This window comes from Bombus pascuorum, chromosome 10, assembly GCF_905332965.1.
Source record: "Bombus pascuorum chromosome 10, iyBomPasc1.1, whole genome shotgun sequence".
Lineage (NCBI taxonomy): Eukaryota > Metazoa > Arthropoda > Insecta > Hymenoptera > Apidae > Bombus > Bombus pascuorum.
Window position 1 is genome coordinate 444,608 of NC_083497.1, and position 22,486 is coordinate 467,093.

The 22,486-nt window shown below is 40.7% G+C and overlaps 1 protein-coding gene and 1 long non-coding RNA gene across 3 annotated transcripts in view; one reads left to right on the top strand and one right to left on the bottom strand.

Annotated features, from left to right (window-relative positions):
• The window catches only part of LOC132911162 (elongation of very long chain fatty acids protein 6-like), a 153,862-nt gene that overhangs the window by 19,047 nt on the left and 112,329 nt on the right, over positions 1–22,486 (top strand). The gene's annotated exons all lie outside the window — the stretch shown is intronic.
• Positions 10,715–11,303, bottom strand: LOC132911302 (uncharacterized). The gene is made up of 2 exons (XR_009658957.1): positions 11,222–11,303; positions 10,715–11,133 (listed from the first exon to the last, which is right to left on the bottom strand). It is a non-coding gene; the product is annotated as an uncharacterized LOC132911302 (long non-coding RNA).

Consider the following 22,486-nt stretch of genomic DNA (forward strand, 5'->3'; position numbering starts at 1 on the left):
AATCGAAATAATAATTTAGTGATACTTAAGATATCGTTGTATCCCTGAGTATAATTGGTCTGATTTCGTAGCAATGAAGCGATATGGGCTGATTTCATTATATTTGTATTTTCGTCCGGTCGCGGGGAAACGCGTTCGCTTTGAGACGCGTCAACGGGAGTCGTAAATTCCCGTTACGATGCACGAATCGACACCGCGAGCAGGGCGATCCCCTGATTTCAGTTACGAGAATAGGGGTGGTTGTGTTTGAATAACTGTAGTCTACAGTTACCTAATATATGTTTATTTAATACCATTAACAAAACGTGGGACTTACAGAAATTATTTATCGATCTGACCCGAGGGTTTAGATATTAGCGCGTTATAGCCCGAGAACCTGACGTAACTCAAATTAATAAACGTGACTACTCGCGAAGTAGAAGAACAGTGTACTTGACTGTCTGCGTACTAGAAGAACAGTGAGTGACCCATCTCGTCTTATTTAGGAGGAAAGCTCGGTGTGGGTGTACCCTTGCTGAACTAAGGACGCGGATTCGTTGTTCACACTTTTCGGTATAATAGTGAGGGTAACGATCCGCGATGCCCATTGGTTTTGGCCAATATTAATACACACAATAAGAGGAGAAAGTCTCCTGCACATTTGGCTCATGGGTGTCCTTGTTCTTGGGGAAAACCCAGCCGTTTCGCAGGGCACATCTGTTTTCTTCGCAATTAGCGAGGAATAAACTAACGGGATTTTGGGACCTTCCATAAACCGGCGCTGTTTATATGACTGTAACTTAATGGTTAACAGATGCGGTTTATGGGGGTCCCTTGGGCCTAAAACGGGTCACCGTGACGATGGGTAGGCCTAGGTGGCCTGACCATAAGGGATGTCGCGCGGACCATCTCAGGCGACGTAACATACTCCCCCCGTTGATCGTATACTGATCAAAACTCTTGACAGGCCTGGGCAATCATGTTTTCGCCTCCTTCGAAATTCTTGGCCGCTCGGTCCTTTCTGTCTCGGGTTGGCATGGCAAAGGAACTAGTTTTTTGACTCCGCGATCCAGGGTGTTGGTTGCTGTCTTGATTGTGGCCGTTCGAATGATCCCATCGGCTCCAGGGTGTACCTTGATTACGCGGCCTAAGGGCCACTGCATTGAAGGAGTATTGACCTCCCGGATTAGGACAATGGTGCCTTCGCGAATACCGTGAGTGCCCTTGCTCCATTTGTTTCGTCTGGTTAACTCCATGATGTATTCGCGGTACCAGCGGCTCCAAAAATGTTGCTTCATTTGGTTGATACGCTGCCAACTGGATAATCGGTTTGGTGGGACGGATCTGAAATCACGTTCTTGCAAACTGATTAGCGCATCACCTATTAAAAAATGGCCGGGGGTGAGGACAGGCGGATCATTGGGATCGGAAGAGATCGGGGTAATGGGACGGGAGTTCAAGATTGCCTCTATCTCAATGATGAGTGTGTTGAGGTGTTCGTACGTCAAGATTTCTGCGCCGACGACGCGTCTTAGATGCCGTTTAAATGATTTGACTGCGGCTTCCCATAGACCTCCAAAATGTGGTGAGTTGGGCGGATTAAAACGCCATTGTATTTTTCTATCTGGTAGGAAATTTTGTACCTTTTCCTTGTGCTCGTCTGATTGTGCGAGCATCTGGAGTTCGTTCAACTCTCCGACGAAGTTGGTGCCGTTATCCGATAGAATGGTCGCGCAATGTCCTCGCCGAATTATAAAACGTCGTAACGCTGCTATGAAGGCGTCGGTGGTTAGGTCACTTACCACTTCGATGTGTACAGCTCTAGTTGCCAGACATATGAAGATGGCGACGTACACCTTGACCTTGTTGCGGTTGCGGTGTCTTCTTTCCTTGATGAAGAAGGGGCCGCAATAGTCGATCCCGACGTTGGTGAAGGGTCTGGATTCGGTGATGCGTGCTTCTGGAAGGTCTCCCATCAGGTATTCTACTGAGGGCGGGTTAGATCGACAACATCGTACACACTCTTTGAGTGTTTGCCATACTTGGCTACGACCGTCGACAGGCCAGTAGCGTTGCCTCACTGCGTACAATGTTGCTTGTACTCCAGCATGATGATTGTGCATATGTTCATTCTGAATGATGCGTTTCGTTATTGGAGCTTTTGGTAGAATGATCGGATGCTTTTGGTGGAAAAGAATCGGTGAGTTGCTGAGTCTCCCTCCGACTCGTAAGATCCCCTCTTTATCAATGAAGGGATTTAGACTTTGTAGCTTCCCTCCCACTCCTTTTAGCGGATCCTTCTGAAGCTTGCGAATTTCACTTGGAAAATACGTATTTTGCACCAAGCGTATCAATTTGTCATGGGACAAATTGACTTCATCTACCGTCAGCGGTGTTGATCGATTTTGTTTGCTTCTCCAACGAAGGCATCGAGCGATAACCCTTACAAGTTTCGGCCAAGAAGAATATCGGTCTAAGATAGACTGTTCTATTTTGTTGCTAGCTAGACAGATCGTTCCCTTTTGTTATGGGATTTCGTCCGCCGTTGGGGGGCTCCAATTCGGCCACTTCTCTTCGGTTTGATTGAGCCACTCCGGTCCGTTTTCCCATATGGCCTGTTTCAAAAATTTCTTAGGCATTTGACCTCGGGAGATTAAGTCCGCTGGATTGTCGCTGGTGGGCACATGTCGCCAGTCATCGAAATTGGTATTGTTTTGAATTTCGGAGACTCTGTTCGCGACGAATGTCTTCAGGGTATGTGGGGATGATTTTATCCACTGAAGCACAATAGATGAGTCCGTCCAGTAAACGGTCCGGGAAATCCGCTTCGCTAGTGACTCTTTGATTACTGCCATCAACGAGGTAAGGAGTAACGCTCCGCTTAATTCTAACCTAGGTATGGTCAGGGTTTTGAGTGGGGCTACTTTGGATCGCGCCGTTAGCAACACAGTCTGGATGATTCCGTCAGCATTGATCGTGCGAACATACACACAGGCTCCGTATGCCTTCTCGCTGGCGTCGCAAAAGCCGTGAAGTTCAATGTGAACGGCGGTTTGAATGATGGTTTTGCGGGGAAACCGGATGTTATTCAACAATGTTAGTTGCGAATAATATCGTTTCCATTCTGAATGTAGATCAGATGGCAGTGATTCATCCCAGTCCATCTTTAATGCCCAGACTCGTTGGAGTAGAATTTTTGCTCGTACGATTACTGGCGCGAGCAATCCAAGGGGATCATATATTCGGGCTATCACCGAACTGATTGACCGCTTAGTAACCTTGGATATGTTGGTTTTGGCGTCCACTGAATAGAGGATTACGTCGTCGTGTGAATCCCAAAATACTCCTAAAGTTTTCAGGGTTGTAGATTCCCCCAGCTGCAGTCTTTTGTGTTTTTCGCTTTCGGAGATTCCACGGAGTATATCTGGGTCGTTGGAGGCCCACTCCCTAATATTTAACCCGGCGGATAGTAATAGTTTGCTTAACTCTCTTCGGATTGATACGACTTCTTCTTTCGTATCAGCCCCGGTGAGCGCATCATCGACGTAGAAATCACGTCTTAGAATCGACGACGCGCGTGGGAATCGATGACCTTCGTCGTCGGCTAGTTGTTTTAGGCATCGTAAGGCAAGGTAAGGTGCTGCCGATAACCCGAAGGTCACGGTGTTGAGTCGATAGGTTTCGATGTCGCCTTCGGAATCGCTCCACAGAATATATTGATATTTCCGGTCTTCGGGTCTCACTTGGATTTGACGATACATCTTTTCTATATCACCCGTTAGGACGTACTGGTGAGAGCGAAATCTCAACAAGATGCTAACTAGATCCTCCTGTAGCTTTGGACCGGTGTGAAGAGTATCGTTCAATGAGACGCCCGTTGTGCTGGGTGCTGAACCGTCGAACACAACTCGGAGTTTGGTGGTATTGCTCGATTCCTTGATTACGCTGTGATGTGGTAAATAGTATCCGTTAGCTGGGGCAAAAGTAGACGTGACCTTACTCATGTGACCCAAATCTAGATATTCCTTAATTACCGCACGATATGCCGTTTCGAATGGTTTATCGCGTTGGAATCGCCGATGAAGTGAGTTAAGTCTGTTCATCGCTACGGCTTTCGATGTTCCCAATGACGGAAGTCTCTCGTTGAAGGGTAGGACTACGATATATCGCCCTTCTTTGGTGCGGCGTACATGATCGCGGAAATGTTCCTCACAGGCCCTTTCGGATTCCGACAAATGCATAATGGAGGGTCCTTCATCGAGTTCCCAAAAACGCGCCAGATCCATTTACAAATCTGTAGTGTTTACATGAAGCGACTGCGTAGCCACTTGTGTGTTAGGGCTCCCCCCGATGACCCAGCCGAATCGTGTCTTTTGTAAACATAACTCGGAGTGGTTTGTTGTATTTAGTTTGATTTGCCCGATGCATAACGATGCTAACGTTGGTCCAGCGCTTAATAGTACTTCGATCGGGCTTGACTTGTGGAAATCTGGGTCAGCTAGTTGTACGTTCTTAGGTACTTGTATTAGGGATCGATCGATGGATTGGTCTGGAACCGCGGGCGATATTGTGGATATGACTAAAAAGGTCACTGTTCGTCGGTAGGTGCCATCTACGGAAGTAATGACAGCCGTGATTTGGCGCTTAACAACGGTAGTTAAGTTGTCTAGCGCTCCGATCGGCACTGAACATTTCCTTTGTTTGAGGGCGAGTAAGCGAGCGAGCTTTTCTGTTATGAAATTCGTACTGGATCCGGTGTCCAACAACGCTCTAGCTCGGATAGGCTGCGCCCGGTTATTTAAAAGGTTAATTTTAGCAGTGACTATCAGATCATGCGTGACTGGGGCTTGTAGGGGGGTATTTGGATCCTCGGTCACTTTTTCGATTTTCTTCTCCAATAGTCACTTACCCTTTAGCTGCAATTCTTTGGTGGATCCGCCAGATTCGATGGAATTAGATCGCGTTGATCGTGGTTGGTGATGGAGAGTAGGCCGTCGCTTCGTTTCGGAAGTGCGTCTCGCTCGGGAAGTATGACGACGTGTAGGTGATCCGTCGGGAGATCGGCTTTTATTAAACCGGCCATTCGATGAATGACTGCTCGACGACCGACCGCTTGATGATCTATCACTGGGTGACCTACTACCGGGTGATCGCGTGTTCACTACCCTTTCCCTTACCTGAATGTCGTTTCGGTGGAGGAGAGTGTGATGGCGTCGTCGACAAATGCTGCATGATCCAGCGGAGCATTGGTTGATGGTGTGTCCCGTGCCTAGGCAGTTGGTGCATAACGATGCCTCCTTCGCTAATTCAATACGTGTCTTTGCCATCCTTGCTTGGAAGAGTTGGCAATTCATTAATTCATGAGGTCCGTGGCAGAGATGACAGGTCCGTGTCCGCTTTGAGGTGGTGAAAGTTTGTCCTCGTGATGGGCGATATCGACGGTTAGGACGGTGATGAATCGACTCCACTGTTTCCAGTGATCTCGTGATGGGCTGATCGCCGTTGGTCCGTGCCGCCAGAAAATCCATCAGATGAGTATACGAGGGCAACCTTTTATCGGGCAAGGTGTGATGCCATATGCTTATAGTGGATGAGGGTAATTTCGAGGTGAGTAGTTCGACCAAAACCACATTTGACGTGACCGGCTCCTCTAGTTTCTCTAATGCGGCTAGGTTCAGTTTTACCGTCTCAATAAAATCATCTATGGCTTCAGGCGTTTCCTTTGATATCTTGGGATAATCAAGTATCAGACGCCAATGCCGCATACATATTCGATGGTGAAAGTCAAATTTGTTCCTTAGCACATTAAGTGCAATTGTATAATTAGACTCGGTTATTTCTAACGAACTTATACTTCTCTCGGCCTTACCGGTCACGGATGATCGCAGGTAGTGGTATTTCTGCACTTGCGTCAGGTTCTCATTTCGATCGATGGCGGATATAAACGTATCGTAAAACGACTTCCAATTTTCGATGGTGCCGTCGAATTTGGGCAACTGGATGTCTGGCAGTTTGACGGCGGTCCGTTCTGACTTGGTTTCTACTTCGCGATTTGATGACGTCAGACAAGTTGATAATTGGTTCTTACCAGCGAGGATTTTGAGTCGCCCTTTCAGCTCACCGACATCCCTCAAGGCCTGCGCTTCCTGCGCGAGGTCCTCGTCATCCAGATCGTCTAACTCTTGTTGGCAGGATTGGAATCGTTGCCACGCATCCTGCAGCTGATCTTGCAGTGTACTCACACACGTGGTGCGTAATGCGGTGGATGGATCAGGGTCATCAATGCACTCCCTTATGTACTTGACGGCAACTTTGAACTGTTTGTCGCGCCTTTTTCGGATGTTGTTGCTTTTTGCCATGGTCGGCATGATTAGTGACGTAATTAGAATTAAAACTTCTTACGTTGCTGATTTCTGACGTCCAAGCGTGTTGTATAATGGCGGTGGGATCACGTGGCACTGTATGTTCACTGTTAGGAGCACCTTTTACTGGCACGTGAATCCAGCTCGAAGGACCATGTATTTTCGTCCGGTCGCGGGGAGACGCGTTCGCTTTGAGACGCGTCAACGGGAGTCGTAAATTCCCGTTACGATGCACGTGTCACGTAATTTTTTAAGTAATTACACAACTGGTGATTTTTTTTAGTATAGTCTTTATTCTTTAGACTCAGAGTTTTATTACAAAGGTCAATATTGTGACTGAATTGGAATTAGAAATAGAACCGGATTAAAATTAGAAATAGAACTGTCTCAACGGACTCGTACCATCAAAGAAGAAAGCTCGGTGTGGGTGTTCCCTTTGGAACTCAGAACGCGGATTCGTTGTCCACACTTTTTGGTGGAAAAGTGAGGGTAACGATCCGCGATGCCCATTGGTAAATGAATTAGATAGTAAAGACAAGGAGAGCTAGATATGGCTCGTGGGCATCCTTGTTCGTGGAAAAACTCTTATCTTGCCAGACACCCGCTTTCTCCGTATTAGGTAAGAGCGTGCAACAAACATAAACCGAAAATATTTACGTGAAGGAAACTGAAACTGAACAGATTCGGTTTATGTTTGTCTTCCTAGGCCTGTTGCGAGTTAATAGAACAATAGATAGGTCTTGGCGTCCGGACTACGTGGAATTTTACAAGGACCGTCACATCTGGCGTACCACATGGCAAAAAGGAAAGTTGGTCCGTGACACACGAATCGACACCGCGAGCAGGGCGATCCCCTGATTTCAGTTACGAGAATAGGGGTGGTTGTGTTTGAATAACTGTAGTCTATAGTTACCTAATATATGTTTATTTAATACCATTAACAAAACGTGGGACTTACAGAAATTATTTATCGATCTGACCCGAGGGTTTAGGTGTTAGCGCGTTATAGCCCGAGAACCTCACTGTCTGTCTGCTCTACTGCTCTTACTGAGGAAAACTCGGTGAGGGTGTGTTCTTCTGAACTAAGGACGCGGATTCGCTGTTTACTCTTTTCGGTAGAATAGTGACGGTAACGATCCGCGATGCCCATTGGTCGTGGCTAATATTAATACATACAATATGAGGAGAAAGTCTCTTGCACATTTGACTCATGGGTGTCCTTGTTCTTGGGAAAAACCCAGCAGTTTCGCAGGGCACATCTGTTTTCTTCGCAATTAGCGAGGATGTGCAATAAACTAATGGAATTTTGGGACCTTCCATAAACCGGCGCTGTTTATATGACTGTAACTTAATGGTTAACAGATGCGGTTTATGGGGGTCCCTTGGGCCTAAAACGGGTCACCGTGACGATGGGTAGGCCTAGGTGGCCTGACCATAAGGGATGTCGCGCGGACCATCTCACGCGACGTAACAATATTTTTTGCATTTTTCTAGTCATTTTTCTTCATCCATATACTCAAATTGAGGACAGATTTCAAATTATTTCCCAAATTATCACGTTTCATACAAAATTCTTCCTTCGAATCTAGTAAAAATTGAAACTATGTTGTTAACGACGAAGTTACGAGACAATACAAATTTCTTCATTGATCGATGACAATGGATGTTCATGTAAGTTCACACTGTAGCGGCACTCGACGACAAAACTTTCCAACGGTTTCGTCAATACAAAGTATATCACCGAAGCGTAAGGCTGACAGGCCTAATCAGCCATCGATATATCCCTACGGTCCTTCCGTCGAATATTTGGAAGAAGACGTACGTTGCAACGGTCGGAGACGCCTAACGAACGCGTGCGTAGTGGGGATATTGGATGGGCAACAAAAAGAAACGAATCGGATCGAGAAAACAGTCGAGTGGGAACCGAGAAGTGAGAATCGTCAGTTGAAATCGAGAATTGTACGAAACGAATCGAAAGTGAGGATTGTTAAATAAATACACTGTTGAACACCGCCGTTTATTTCTTCGGCACCCTACACCAAAATCACCTTAACACTCTTACGAATATAACGAACGAAACAGAATCTAAATCGAGATCTATTTCACCCTTGAAATATTACAATCAGTAATTCTATTTGGAATATGTTGTACAGTTTTTTAATACGTACGTTTAATTTCTCTGTAAATACAGGAACATTCGAAATTTATTAATAAAGCAAGGCCTCTATCGCGGATATATAAAATACACTTACGAGTAAAAGAGAAATTATCAAAATTTGGCACGAAGCGTTAAATACAAAACAGTAATTAACAGAAATAAAAAAGAACTAACGTTGAAGAGTATGTTCTTTCTCTACACAAGCTAATAACTTCAATTCACATTTACGTATATATCGATGATGGCGTAATAGAGAATTACGAATTAATAAATTATCATTACCTGCACTCGTAATATCGAGCTCCTCGCAATATTTAATGGCTTGTGTAAGCTTTTCGCCGTTTTCTGTTATTCTTCATAAGCAAGTTTATTACAAATTGAACGTCATCTGGAAAGTTTTTAGAGCTGCATTGGATTCGATGGTATTCTTCATATACTTTTGCACGGCATTCTTTCGAAAAATATAGCATGCTATTACACTGTTCGCATGGAAGTAATGCTCTGCATCGTTTTAGGCAATAATGACACACTTTTGCAACAGTAATCTGAGGTTCGTGGATAGACGTTACTTTTGGTTTCTCGATTAAAATGACGTTGTCACGTTCCGCGCCCCGCGCGATCCGTATCGCGAAAGTAAAGTTTATAATTTCTTTCAAATCAAGGTTTATTTGAAACCGTGATTACAGTATTTGAAGTGAAAGACAGCTAAAGCCACTAACAGATCTTGCGAAAACTCATCTAACTATGTTTTTATATTTACCTAATTATGTTTTTATAACGATATTAAGACAATTTAAATTGTAAACAAAGTCGGCAGTTGAACAAACGTTGGGGATCTTCCTAAACATTTTCAAAAGAAAGACCTCGACGTTTTTTCATCTTCGACGGATATAAATAAATGTAGCGACTCAGAGAAGTCAGTAACAATAATTATCGTTCGTCAACCGAATAATTACCATTCGAAGAGTTAGTTATCATTTTGTCAACCGAAGAATTTTATATCCGTCAGTCTGTCAGTCAATTGTCAATATCAAAATAGAATAAGATTTTAATAAATCATTACATATTGTTAATTTCCTTTCGAACAACTTTAATCCTCTCCCGTACCAGTATTCCCGTACATAGCAGGTTAGCCGAAAGTGGAGCTCATTGCCAGTTGCATTAAACATCAGTTAATGCTACCGAGCGCGGCAACTAAATAGAACGTGACAGACGTCTCCAGTGTTGATAGGTTTGTCGCTTCAAAATTTACACTATATTTTGTACTATGAATCAAGCGAACAGTGTCACAGACGAAATGTCACAGACGAAATCCGACTAAACAAAGCGATAAGATAGCGAAATTCCAAGCGCCTTAGCGTGAGTGACCATCTGGATAAAATCCGGTCACTCTATCCGATCTCAGAAATATACGATCGAAGCCATTCCCACTCCCACGAATAAAAAAGAATTTAAATACTCTCCCTGAGATCATCCAAGGCAGTCTTGAACAGTCACGCCTAGAGCTCGGAAGTGTATTGCAAACAAGAGAAAAAAAGAAAGTTTCTTTTTTTTCTTAAATTTCTTTTTTTTTTTTTTTTTTTTTTTATTTACGTGAAAACAGCATCGCTCATACCAGGAATATTTTCGTTTTCGTCGTGCGATAGCGATGGTATATCCTCGAAGTGATATCTGTTATTTGGTTTCGTATGCAGACGAGAAGCTTTTTTTCTTAACTCCATCTTTGTATCTTTGAAATGCTTGGTTAATTCGGTAATGGGAGAAATTTCGATCGCCCTATCGATATCGATTAAACTCTCCTGGTACGAATTGAAGGCATCCCAAGGTTTTAGCACGAGTTGAGTATAATATCGCAGACAATTCGGAGTGTGGGACGACCTCTTGTAATCATTTCTGTTTCTGTATAATTTTATTGGGTGAAATCGGCGAAATTGGGAAGTTCAGTGCTTCACAAATCATGCACGGTTGTTTTTTGGGTGGTGGATCTGACTTTCTGTCAAATCTTACAATTCTTTCTTGTATTTTGTTCCTTTTTATCTGATCTTCATATTGCCCCAATAGTCCGATTAAGTCGTTTGTCGATTGTGCCGCTTCTTTATCGATTTTGTCTTGAATGTAAATGGGTAATCCAATCACAATTAAATTTATCCTTATCTCTTCGGGAGTCTTCCTCCTTACTTCCAATATCAACCGTTCTTTTTTTATGGCGTACTCGATGAACGAACCTGAAATGTATCTAAAATTATAAGCGTATCGTACTGCAGACCAATCTTTATTGCTAAAAGCTTTTAGAAATGCCGCCTTCCAATTTTCCCAGTTGTATTTTTCATCCTTCAGCAGATTTGTCTGGTTCCATTCTGATGCTGTTTTTTTCCAAATATTTCTTCAAATTCTTGATTTTTTTCTCATCAATTTGGATTTCGTATTTTTCACATTCCGTTTCATACTCTAATATCCAATCTGTGGCTTTCTGTGTTCCATCAAATTGTTTTATAGCAAAGTCCGTACCTTCTCTCTCATGCTTGTCTCGTTTCTAGAGAATCCCTAAAAATCTTTCTATGTGAAGACCGGGCTTCTCGGTTTCGGTCTCTGTTTTCCTTGTGGGGATGCTTTCTGATTCTTCTAAGTAAGTATCTCGAAATACAAAGTTTAAGTCTGTATTGACGTATAACGCTGCTGTTTCGTCATCCATCGTCAGTGTAATGTTTCTGTAATGGCCTACCTTGGTCAAGCTGCTTGCGGCTTTCTTCGCCATCGATAAACTGAATAACTGCGGATGATGATTCCTTGCTTGATATTCTTGATATTCTTGATATTCTGCTTGATATAAAACATAACACACTTCATATTCTGGTTTTCTTATGGATTCTATGTATTCCATTTTCTCTTCTCTTGCGTTCTCGTTCATGACTATACGGAGCTTTTTTCACTTTTAACGGCATGGCGTAACGAAAGTCGATTTGTAATATCGTAAATCTTGAGATAATTCAGGTGATCGATTCTGAAGTCTGAAAATCGAGAATCGATTTTCAACGTCCTGAACTACCGATCTTTCTCCGTCAGTCTTCAAAATTTTAAATGGTTATTCTGTGTTCTTGTCTGTTTCTGATGTTGCTCTCCGTCCGTCCGTTTGGAAAAAGAGTGTCTCTCAAAAATGGTTGTCCGTAAAACCCTAAGAGGGTCGCTCTGTCCGTGAAACAAAAAAGTCGTGCTACCCGTAAAACAAAAAGAGTCCCTATCCCACGTAAACTCTAGGGAGTTTACATATATATATTACATATTTATTGATAATTTGTAATACAAGCTGCGATGGTCATAAAGCTTTCTGTAATCTGTATGATGAAGAAATTACTAATGAATTTTCATGTGCGGGTGGGACAACAGGAACCATTAGTAGGCATTTGAAGTTCATTCGTAATTTGGAATCTACTACCACTAATTTTGAAATAGGAAGTAGAAGAACTGACAAGGGCACGAAAAGTACATCAATATATAAAGTTGCTTATGATGACATCATGCAGGAAGGATTATTGTATGATGTGTCTTCGACGAGATGTATAAAGAAAAAACAGAAAGGTGTAAAAGAGGGGATGGATAACTTCTCCAATGACAATGCCTTATAGATCCTGGAATATACCTGCTATTATACCGTTTTTCTGGTTTATCTATTGAAGCAATTGATTGTTGCTCCGAAAGCAGTATTATTTTCTCTACCCCGTTGCTCGCGCAAGTTAGAACTACTAGACCGATCAGCATATAGGACACTGCAAAAAACAGGGAAAACAATGAATACCTACCGTATTTCTTCAATGCAACTATAGTTGCTCCATCTTATGTTACTGATAGACCTATTCGTATCTGTTGATAAAAATGTAGCCAACATAACAGAAGAGAACAATATGTGTCACGAATATCTATTGTCGACGTTGACTTTTCGTGACTTATGGCTAATCGTGGCGAATTGTAACAACTTGAATGAAATCCCAGACTTGTCTCGCTTACACGAAGCGCATCCTTGCCTGAAGAATTCCAAACCGTTGTATTCTCTCGATGTTTAATCAGATTTAATTCGTCAAGGTGGATAGCATTAACTAGCGTTTTAGCTTGCAACTGGTAAATAAATTCCACTTTTTGGCTAACCTACTATGCATAGGGATAATGGCACGGGAGAGGATTAAAGTTGTTGAAAGCGCACAATTACCATTGATACGCTGGGTTTTTATTTACTTCGACTCAATTATATTATTATTGACAAAATTTATCTTTATCTATTTGTTATTTTAATTTATGGGCGATGCCGCCTGTAAAGAGTAGGGATGTGGTTCTTCCGGTCTGAGGTATTCACGTTCTGGCTACAAGTCGGCGAGTTACAAGGCGAATAACTTGCTTGCGTGTAGTGTCGATCGCTGTTAGTAGTAATACCGGTTAAATACCAAAGCTGTCAATCGAGTGAACTCGGACAACATTTCGATAGATTAACTAATGTGATTAAATTTATGAACTTTCAACTAACTTTTATCGGCTGAGGACCAACTTTTTCGGCTGACAGGATAACTTGTAGGATGTTGAATAACTATTGGATGCTACTATGTTAATTCTTGATGACTTTAATTATACAATGTTAAACACTTGACTCGATTGTAAAAGACACGACAATAGACTGACAGCACGACGGCAACTGTAAAAATTAGACTCATTGCTCTGAATGTTACCACCATCTCACTAAACTCTATTGGAGATTGCAATATGCAACCCGTAATCACAGAAAATGAGGAAACGTACATCAAACTACTGCAACTCTCAGAATTTGAATTTACCAGTGTAAGGCAATGTAAGATGCAAATAACACGTTGTCTCTCGGTTCGCAATAATTTGCGAATAAAATTGTATTTCAAATCCACTATATCCAAACGTCTTTCCCTTTTCTTTCCTATTCCTCTACCTATATTTTAAATAATCCAGAGCGGTCGAGGCCTGTATGGAATCGATCAAGATTGGTCCCACGTAAAAGTAAGTATAAAACTCAGGAGTTTGTCAGTTGTGTATTCTCTATCATTACTACTCGCACTCCGCACATCCTAGTACAAATCGACAAATTTTTACAATTTATTAATTTATCAACCACAGTTGATCATTTTACAATCCACAGGAAAATGATACTATTGAGAATTTTGGATCTTAATAGCCTAAATAATGGTCTAGAAACACTAAATTTACACTTGGAATTTATATTAAAATAGTTATATATTTATTTGATAAATGATTTCAAAGATATTCATCGATACACACTTGCACGCGCCTCGGCACTTTCTTCCATACCCGACTGTTAACCGACTGAACAATTTACATTCAGTTGTTTTCGAAACGTCGCGGCGAACATACATACTTCCACACACTGATATTTTCATATCTTACGCATCTAACCTAGTCTAGCACATAAAATTATAGATATCTCAATAGATAACGTGCTCGATATTCTAGTTTGTGTTTAAACATATATAAAAATATATATTTATACACTTCCTATACTACATATCTCATTGAACATGTGAAAAATCGTCAGTAGAATATAGGTTATGAATATACATCTAATTCATAAATATATTATGAAAATTATGTAAAGAAATATAAATAGAAGATAAATTTGAGATAACAAAATGATAGCACGCGCCATACAAAATATATTCAAGAAAAAATTAATGATTTGTTATATTAATTATATTAATATTTCATGTCTTACTTCCCTTGTAAAATATCTATTATATTTCGATATATTCAGTTTTTTAATATTTTTATGTTAAATTATATTATTCTTCCAGAGCTGTATAATTTGACTCTTTCATTATTCGAAGTTTCCTTCCACGAAACAATTTCCTTCAACGAAACCATGCCATGCTTTGAAATACAATTTTTAAAAGATTTAATGTAAAAATAAGGAGATCATGATCCATGCCGATATATACATATTTTCCCATTTGGAGTTAACATCGCAAAAAGTTTCTTCTTGCTTAAATTTAATTTACGATAAGTATCTTCTGTTTGTTCTTCAGTCATAATCATGAAAATAAGTGGTCGAAGAGGTAGTGTGTATCGAAATATAATATAATAGACACAAATATACTAAAACTGCTAAAATATTCAATAAAGGCGGCGCTATAGGCAATTGTCATCGAGAACAGATGACTAAGCAACGGTGTTCATCGTAAGTAGCATGGTATTTTTTGTTCTTATTCTGAGATTTAACTTCCCTTCCTTACATTCATCAACTCTTTGTATTCTCCTTATTTCCCCTTCCTTTTTCATCTATTTAGGCGTTCATTTGTTTATCTGCGAGCAGAGTATATATAGCTGATCTTCATCGAACAAACTTGTCCGAATGTCTCACCACTTTGCGGATAATAGCACATAACTTTAATACGCATCTTTATTCATCAAGTTCCCTTTCGACCGCCGAAGAGTGCAGACGTGCCTGGTGCCCGGAGAGGTCTCTCCGTCGAAATTGGACGTGGAAAAAAGTGCCCCCGAAAGTGCGAAAAGCGGGGAAAACAAAGCAATGCAACGAGTGCCACCGCTCAGGATATCAAACAACGGTGAAACATACGCCATATACAAAACCATGGAAATCCATGAATGCACAGAAACCGAAATGGATATGACTCAGATGAGTGACGAGAGAAACACCACCAACAACGATCTAACACAACAAGACGAAAGCTGGAAGGTCGTAACTCCCAGCAAAAAAAGAAAAATTACAACAAACGCAAATACTAGGAGGGCTGCAGAAACAGAAAGTAAGCAGTGGCTCCAAGAAATCCCACTACAAAACCCCTTCAGCATACTACCACAAGAGAAGGAACCAGAAACAACTGAAACAACTGAAAAACCAATAACACACAACCCCAAACCACCGCCAATATACATCGATGCGCAAATAATAGACCCCCTCCTCGAACTGCTAAACAATACGGCAGGCAAAGAAAACTACTCAATAAAACAATTAAAACTGGACCAGGTAAAAGTGCAAACCAACGCCCCAGAAACCTACAGAAAAGTGGTAAAAGTGCTAAAAGAAAAAAACGCCGGGTACCACACCTACCAGCTCAAAACTGACAAAAGCTATAAAGCAGTTATCAGAGGGCTACACCCAAGAACAAACACAAGCAACATATGCGACGAACTAGCCAAAATCGGACACCAGGTAAGAGCAATAAACAACATAACGAGATTTGACACCAAACAACCACTACCGCTGTTCCTAATAGAACTAGAACCGAACAAAAACAACAAGGAAATCTATGACATTAAACAAATCTTAAACACAATAATCACAGTCGAACCACCCAGACAAAAAAAAGACATACCTCAGTGCATGCGGTGCCAACAATATGGGCACACAAAAAATTACTGCAACAGAAACCCGGTGTGCGTCAAATGCGCAGGAAAGCACCTGACAACTTACTGCCCATATACGGGAAAAATAAAAGAGGTAAAGTGCTACAACTGCAACGGAAACCACCCAGCCAGCTACAAAGGCTGCCCAACCAGAAAAATACTCCAACGTAAATTGTTTCCGCCGCTTAGAAGCAGGACATATAACTACCACCACACACAACAAGACAGGGCAGAAGCTGAGACACCAATTAAAGTACAGTACGTAATGAACAACAACCACAACAATATCAACACCACTGGCAGTCGAAGCTACGCGCAAGCAACCAAGGAAGTAACACCCGTAGCCAACCAAAACCACAACAACAACACCAACGACGCTACAGAAATAAAAGAACTATTAAAACAATCCATCAAAAGCACCGACATGTTAACAAGAACGATAAGCGAACTAAACGAAGCATTCAAACAGCAATCATTACAAATCACAGCTATGATACAACTGATAACAACCATGCTAAGCAAAAAGTAAAAACGGACATACTAAAAATAGCTGCCTGGAACTCTAACGGCCTACAACAAAGGGCCATTGAAACCAAAGCATTCCTATACCACAACAACATAGACATACTACTCGTATCGGAGACGCATTTCACAACAAAAAGCTACACAAAAATACCGCACTATACCATATACGATACCAAGCACCCCTCAGGAAAAGCACACGGAGGAACCGCAGTGATAATAAGAAACGACATTAAACACCACCTACACAGCCAAGTTAGTAAAGAACACATACAAGCAACTACCGTTACCGTACAAACTAGCAGCAACCGTCTACAGCTGTCAGCAGTATATGCACCACCGCGACACAAAATTACAACACAAATGTGGGAAGAATACTTCCAACAACTAGGCGACAAGTTTATCGCAGCAGGAGACTACAACTCAAAGCACACAACATGGGGATCAAGAATCACTACAACTCGAGGCAGAACCCTGGAAAAACACATCAGGAAAAACAATCTCAATATATTATCCACAGGAAGACCGACATACTGGCCGACAGACCTGAGCAAAATCCCTGACCTACTCGACTTTGCAGTCACAAAGGGATTAAACGGAAATAAAATAAATATAGCATCCAGCCTCGAGCTTAGCTCCGACCATACACCCATAATAATAACATACAGAAACAAGCCAATACTCTACAACAACTCAGAGACGCTATGCAACAAATCCACTAATTGGCAAACCTATAAAGAAATAATTGAAAGCAAAATCAACTGCAACATCCCACTGAAAACGCCCCAACACATCGAACAAGCTGTAACAACACTTACAAAAACTATACAAGAGGCAGCACGGGCAACCACAAAACCAGCAACTACCACTAGACAAACAAAACAAATCCCATCATACATCCTCGAAAAAATTAAAGATAAAAGAAAAGCGAAAGCAAAATGGCAAAAACATAGAACAAAAGAAAACAAAAAACACCTAAACAAACTCGCAAAGGAAATAAAAAACGAAATAAAAGAGCACAACAACAACGAATTCACGAACTTCATAGAGTCACTGTCTGCACATGAGAACTACAACTACTCACTATGGAAAGCCACAAAAAAAATAAAGAAGGCGATAAAACCAGCCCCAGCAATCAGAAAAGCAGACAACACATGGGCAAGAAGCAACGAAGAGCAAGCCGAAGAATTTTCCATCCACCTATGCAACACATTTACACCACACAACATCAATAACAGCAACCACAATAGCCATACGGACGACGACGCGATAGCCACTAGCACTGCAATCGACAAGCAATACACCATACCCAAAACAACAGCACAAGAAATAAGAAACATAATAGAAAAAACAAAAAACAATAAAGCACCAGGAATCGATCTAATCAATGGCAAAATATTGAAAAACATCCCTCCAAAAGCGATACGGTTAATTACAATAATAGAGAAGGAAAAACTAATACCAGACCATCAATTTGGATTTAGAAATAAACACTCCACCATAGAACAAATGCACAGGCTTGTCAACGAAATAATACACACAATAGAAAACAAACAATATTGTACAGCTCTATTCATGGACATAGAGAAAGCTTTCGACAAAGTAAACCACGAAAGCCTAATACAAACAATCAAGAAACAATTCCCGGAAAAAATATACCAAATAATAAAATCATACATAAGCAACAGAACCTTCACAGTAAAAATCAAGGACGCACACTCCGAAGCAAAAGACATCAAAGCAGGTGTACCACAAGGAAGCGTCCTAGGACCCATACTATACACATTAGACACGGCCAACATTCCAACAACTACCAATAGCAAAATACTGACATTCGCGGACGACACAGCCGTGCTAGTCAGGCACACCAACCCTGTAACAGCAGCCACAATACTACAAGAGCACATCACAAAAATAGAAAAGTGGCTACAGGATAAACAAATCAAAGCTAACCCTAACAAATGCAACCACATTACATTCACATTGAGAAAACAGATAACACCAAACATCTTCCTGAACGGCACGCAAATAACACAAACAAGGCAAGTCAAATACCTTGGACTTCACATAGATACACACTTCACATGGAAACAGCACATCAAATCAATAATAGACAAGATACAGATAGCAAGGAGACAAATGTACTGGCTAACAAGCCGAAAATCCAAACTAAGCACAGAAAACAAACTGAAAATATACAAAATAATCATAAAGCCAATCTGGACATACGGAATTCCACTATGGGGAACAGCAGCAATGAGCCATATAAACAAAATAGAAACAATCCAAGCCAAAATCCTTAGAACAATGGTAAACGCCCCGTGGTACGTTAGAAACGAGGACATAAGGAAAGACCTCGGAATACCAACGGTCAAGGAGGAGATTACCAGATTCGCAACAAGATACAGAACAAGAATAGAAACACACCCGAACCATCTGGCAGCTGAAACGTGCAACACAACAAACATCGTAAGAAGATTAAAAAGGAAACACCCAATAGACCTCATAAAAGATATAACTTAGAAAAAAAAAAAAAAAAACGAAGCTGGCACCCCGCTGGGGGTAGCCGCCCACATGCTATATTATTTTTTATTTATATTTTTTTTTTCTTCACCAACAAGATATAACACTTTACCAAATGTCCGCAAGGACAAATTGTAAAATAACCAAAATAAAATAAAAAAAAAAAAAAAAAAAATCTTTATTCATCACTTACTCATTGAACGGATTTGAGAGACAGCGATTCTGGCGTGTTTCCTTTAAGTATTATCATCTTACGAGTGTTCCTATTAGAGTATATATGTTTCGTAACGGTAATAAATACCTGATGCCAATTCTGATGCCTAGATTTACTACTATAAACCAATGCTTCATTTGATTAAGTAGTTTCAGAAAACAGTCCGAGTTTAATTTTGTAGGATCGTTATTTTAAAGATATCTTCTAGATACGCGAGACAGCGTACTCCATATATTTAGTACAGTTTAAAATGATATCTTATAAGATTGTCAAATCCGATTCGAAATTGTATTCCTGAGTAGCTGCAGTTTTCATACAGGTATGTATGTATGTGAGGTGTTATATAGCATGTAGTAGTAGTGCGCTAATGCCGATAGAGTTTGTGGATGATAATGCTACTGCTCGTGGCTGTGTAAAGGTTGAGACAGGTTCTCCTTCGGATGCAGATGTCGCTCTGCTGGGGGATACTGCTGCATTTTATTTTTCTTCTCATTTTTGACGCCACAGAAGAAAAATCGAACTCCGGTCGCCGGGATTTGAACCCGGGTCCCGAACGTTCGTAACTTAAGGCGCTAACCACTTTTTTTGTGTGTGTGTGTTTATTTATGCCATGATTGTTTTTATACATTGAACGTAATTCACTTAAACTATGAATTAGCATAAGGTGTGTTAGGCAAAGGTACCGATACGCGACGGTACGACGTAGCCATGCTTCATTATGTGTCGTAGTTTTTACAGTTTTTTGTGTTTTTGGATCTAAGACGCTGGGGGCGGAGCTTTTGTGTATTCTTGTTTATGTTGTATTTTTTGTTCTGAAATTTGGCCGCAAAACAGGACGCTTCGGTAGTCTACTTTTTGTGCGCTGTGGGATTTTGGGAAGGGGTGGGATGGAGGGAAGGGGAGGGGGGATGTTAAATAGGTTTATTTACAATATTTACAACATTTACAGAATTTACGTCTAGGTTACACGGTGGCAGAATTGACTTTTGTCGAATTGGTGGTATTCTCTCATATTTTATTGTGGGTTTGGTATCCACCAATATTTTTTTGTGTTTTTTCTGTGTTTGTCTTTAGTGTCTTTTAGGGGGAGGGCCATGTTGTATCTCCACCTGGTTTCTGCGGTCTGTCCGTTTAAGTTTTCCTCGTAGAGTATTGTTTTTATCCCTATTTTTCTTTTTATGTGGAAAATTATCGGGATATTATTTTGCTCTTAGAGGTAATTTTTTTCGTCTAGGTATAGGAACGCTTCTAGGGGGACGTAGCCTATTGCCATTGTGTTTTTGTAATATAGGTCAATTGGGAATACGCTGCTGAAGATTAGGCTGTTTTCTTTTATTTTTTACGCTTGTGCGAAGTGATTTCTTGTTAGTTTTAGGATGTGACAGTCTATGCGGTGAATGTTGGCTAGGTCGTAAATTTTTTTATTTTTTATGTATTTTTTGTATCCGCTGTGTTCGGATCTGTAGGTATTCATTATTATTGGTAGTATTATTGGTATATATCTGTAGGTATTATTGAATTCGTCGTTAAATTCTTTTTGGTTTCCGTGGGTTGCGTAGGCTGCAGTGATGAGTAAGTTTTCCTTTTTATTTATTTTTATTTCTATGATTGTCGTTTCCAGGATTTTGAAACTTCTTATTTTGTCGTTTTGGATTTTTTTGAATTGCAGAGGGTTTTTTATGAGGATTGCCGTTCCTCCTCCTTGGCTAGCGTTCGGTCTGTCGTGTCTTATCATGGAGTAGTTTTTCAAGAATGCTTTGTGTCTTTGTTGTCAAGTTGTTTTTGTTGTTCTTTTAGCGCTTGGAGAATACTTTTTGAAAGTCTTCGAAGGCGTTTAAAATGGTTAGTTGGGGGATGTACTCGGTTGTAATTGGGCTTTGGTTTGCACGAGGGTCTAGGTTTAAGTTTATTGTATGCGGTGTTTTTTCGATTGCCTGTTTTGGCCTTGATTGTTGTTTGACTACGTCCGAGAACTTTAGTTCTGGGGTGTAATTTCGGCTTATCTGGTCCAATCGCTTTATTTTTGCTTCTTTGTCTTTTTTCATTTTTTCGGTTAGTCTTTTGCGCAGCTCTATGATTTTGGGGCACCCCTTGTATGACGCGGGGTGTCCGTAGTTTTTGCAGTCGACGCAGAATATTTTATCCTTGGTGATTGCGTCGTCTTTTTTTATTCTGCACTCGCCTGGGCCATGGGGCTCAGTGCATTTTACACAGCGGTAATTTAGGTTACAGTTTTGCGCTGTGTGGCCTATTCGTTGGCATTTGTGGCATTGAGTAACGTCGTTTTTTCTTACTTTTTCCCACGATACTTTAAAGTAGTTTAGTCTGTTTATTTTTAGTAGTTTTCCTATGTTGCTATTGGGGGATAAAGGCGGTAACCACTGCGCTGCCGTCGTCCGACACTAGTTAGTGTCGAGTGGCGGTATTTGCTGTCGAATGCTGTCACATATGTTTTCACTTAAAGCGTTTTTTAATTAGTGGCATCAGAATTTTCTTTGCACGACGTCTGTTGACAGTTTTGAGTGCAGCGAGATCATATTTGATGCTCTCGAAAAATTAGCGAATAAAGTTATTGCCAGATAGATTGAGAGAAAAGGAGCGTTAGATACTCCTCTTATTAAGTTATCAAACGTTAAAAATTGTTTACTCTTCATGTTTACTATTTATATTATATCTAAAATAATACCGACATTGACAATAAAATTCGATTGGGTTCGACATCTGTGCTTTAGTGATAAATAGTTGTTAAGCAATACATCTGTTCAGTTGAGACGTACTATTGAATTTCACTATACAAATTGTAACTATAATTGTAATTGTAATTATAATTTATAGCGCAACTATGGGTAGATTTCAATGGTAAAATGATTATTTTAAACTCGCACAAGAATATGCCTGTACTCAAAGTGATGAATCTTTATGCTCTTGTTCAGCAACTGATCAAATAACGCAAACTACCTTCTTTTATGCGACAAAAAAACATATACATCTAGAGAAATTGTATAATAAACAACTCTCTTCTAGATAAATATGCGAACACGTTTAAGATGTTCGATCTTTGAATATTTGTCAGATATTCATCCACTTATGTGAAGAACGATTTTCCGCATGAGTCATCTGATTATTTTATTTTCTTTTAGAATTCTGTACATTATATGTGTATTCTGTACATTCCCTGTGAATGCTCGCAGCCCGTCCGGCTTCGTCGTTTTCACGACTAGGCCGTTGCCGCTTAGTTTTTTAACTGGTGTGATTTGTATTCCCCTTTTACGGGGGTTTACTAGCGTGAATAACGCGTCACGCGCTTCTTTGCTTTTTCTTATTTCACCATTCTCC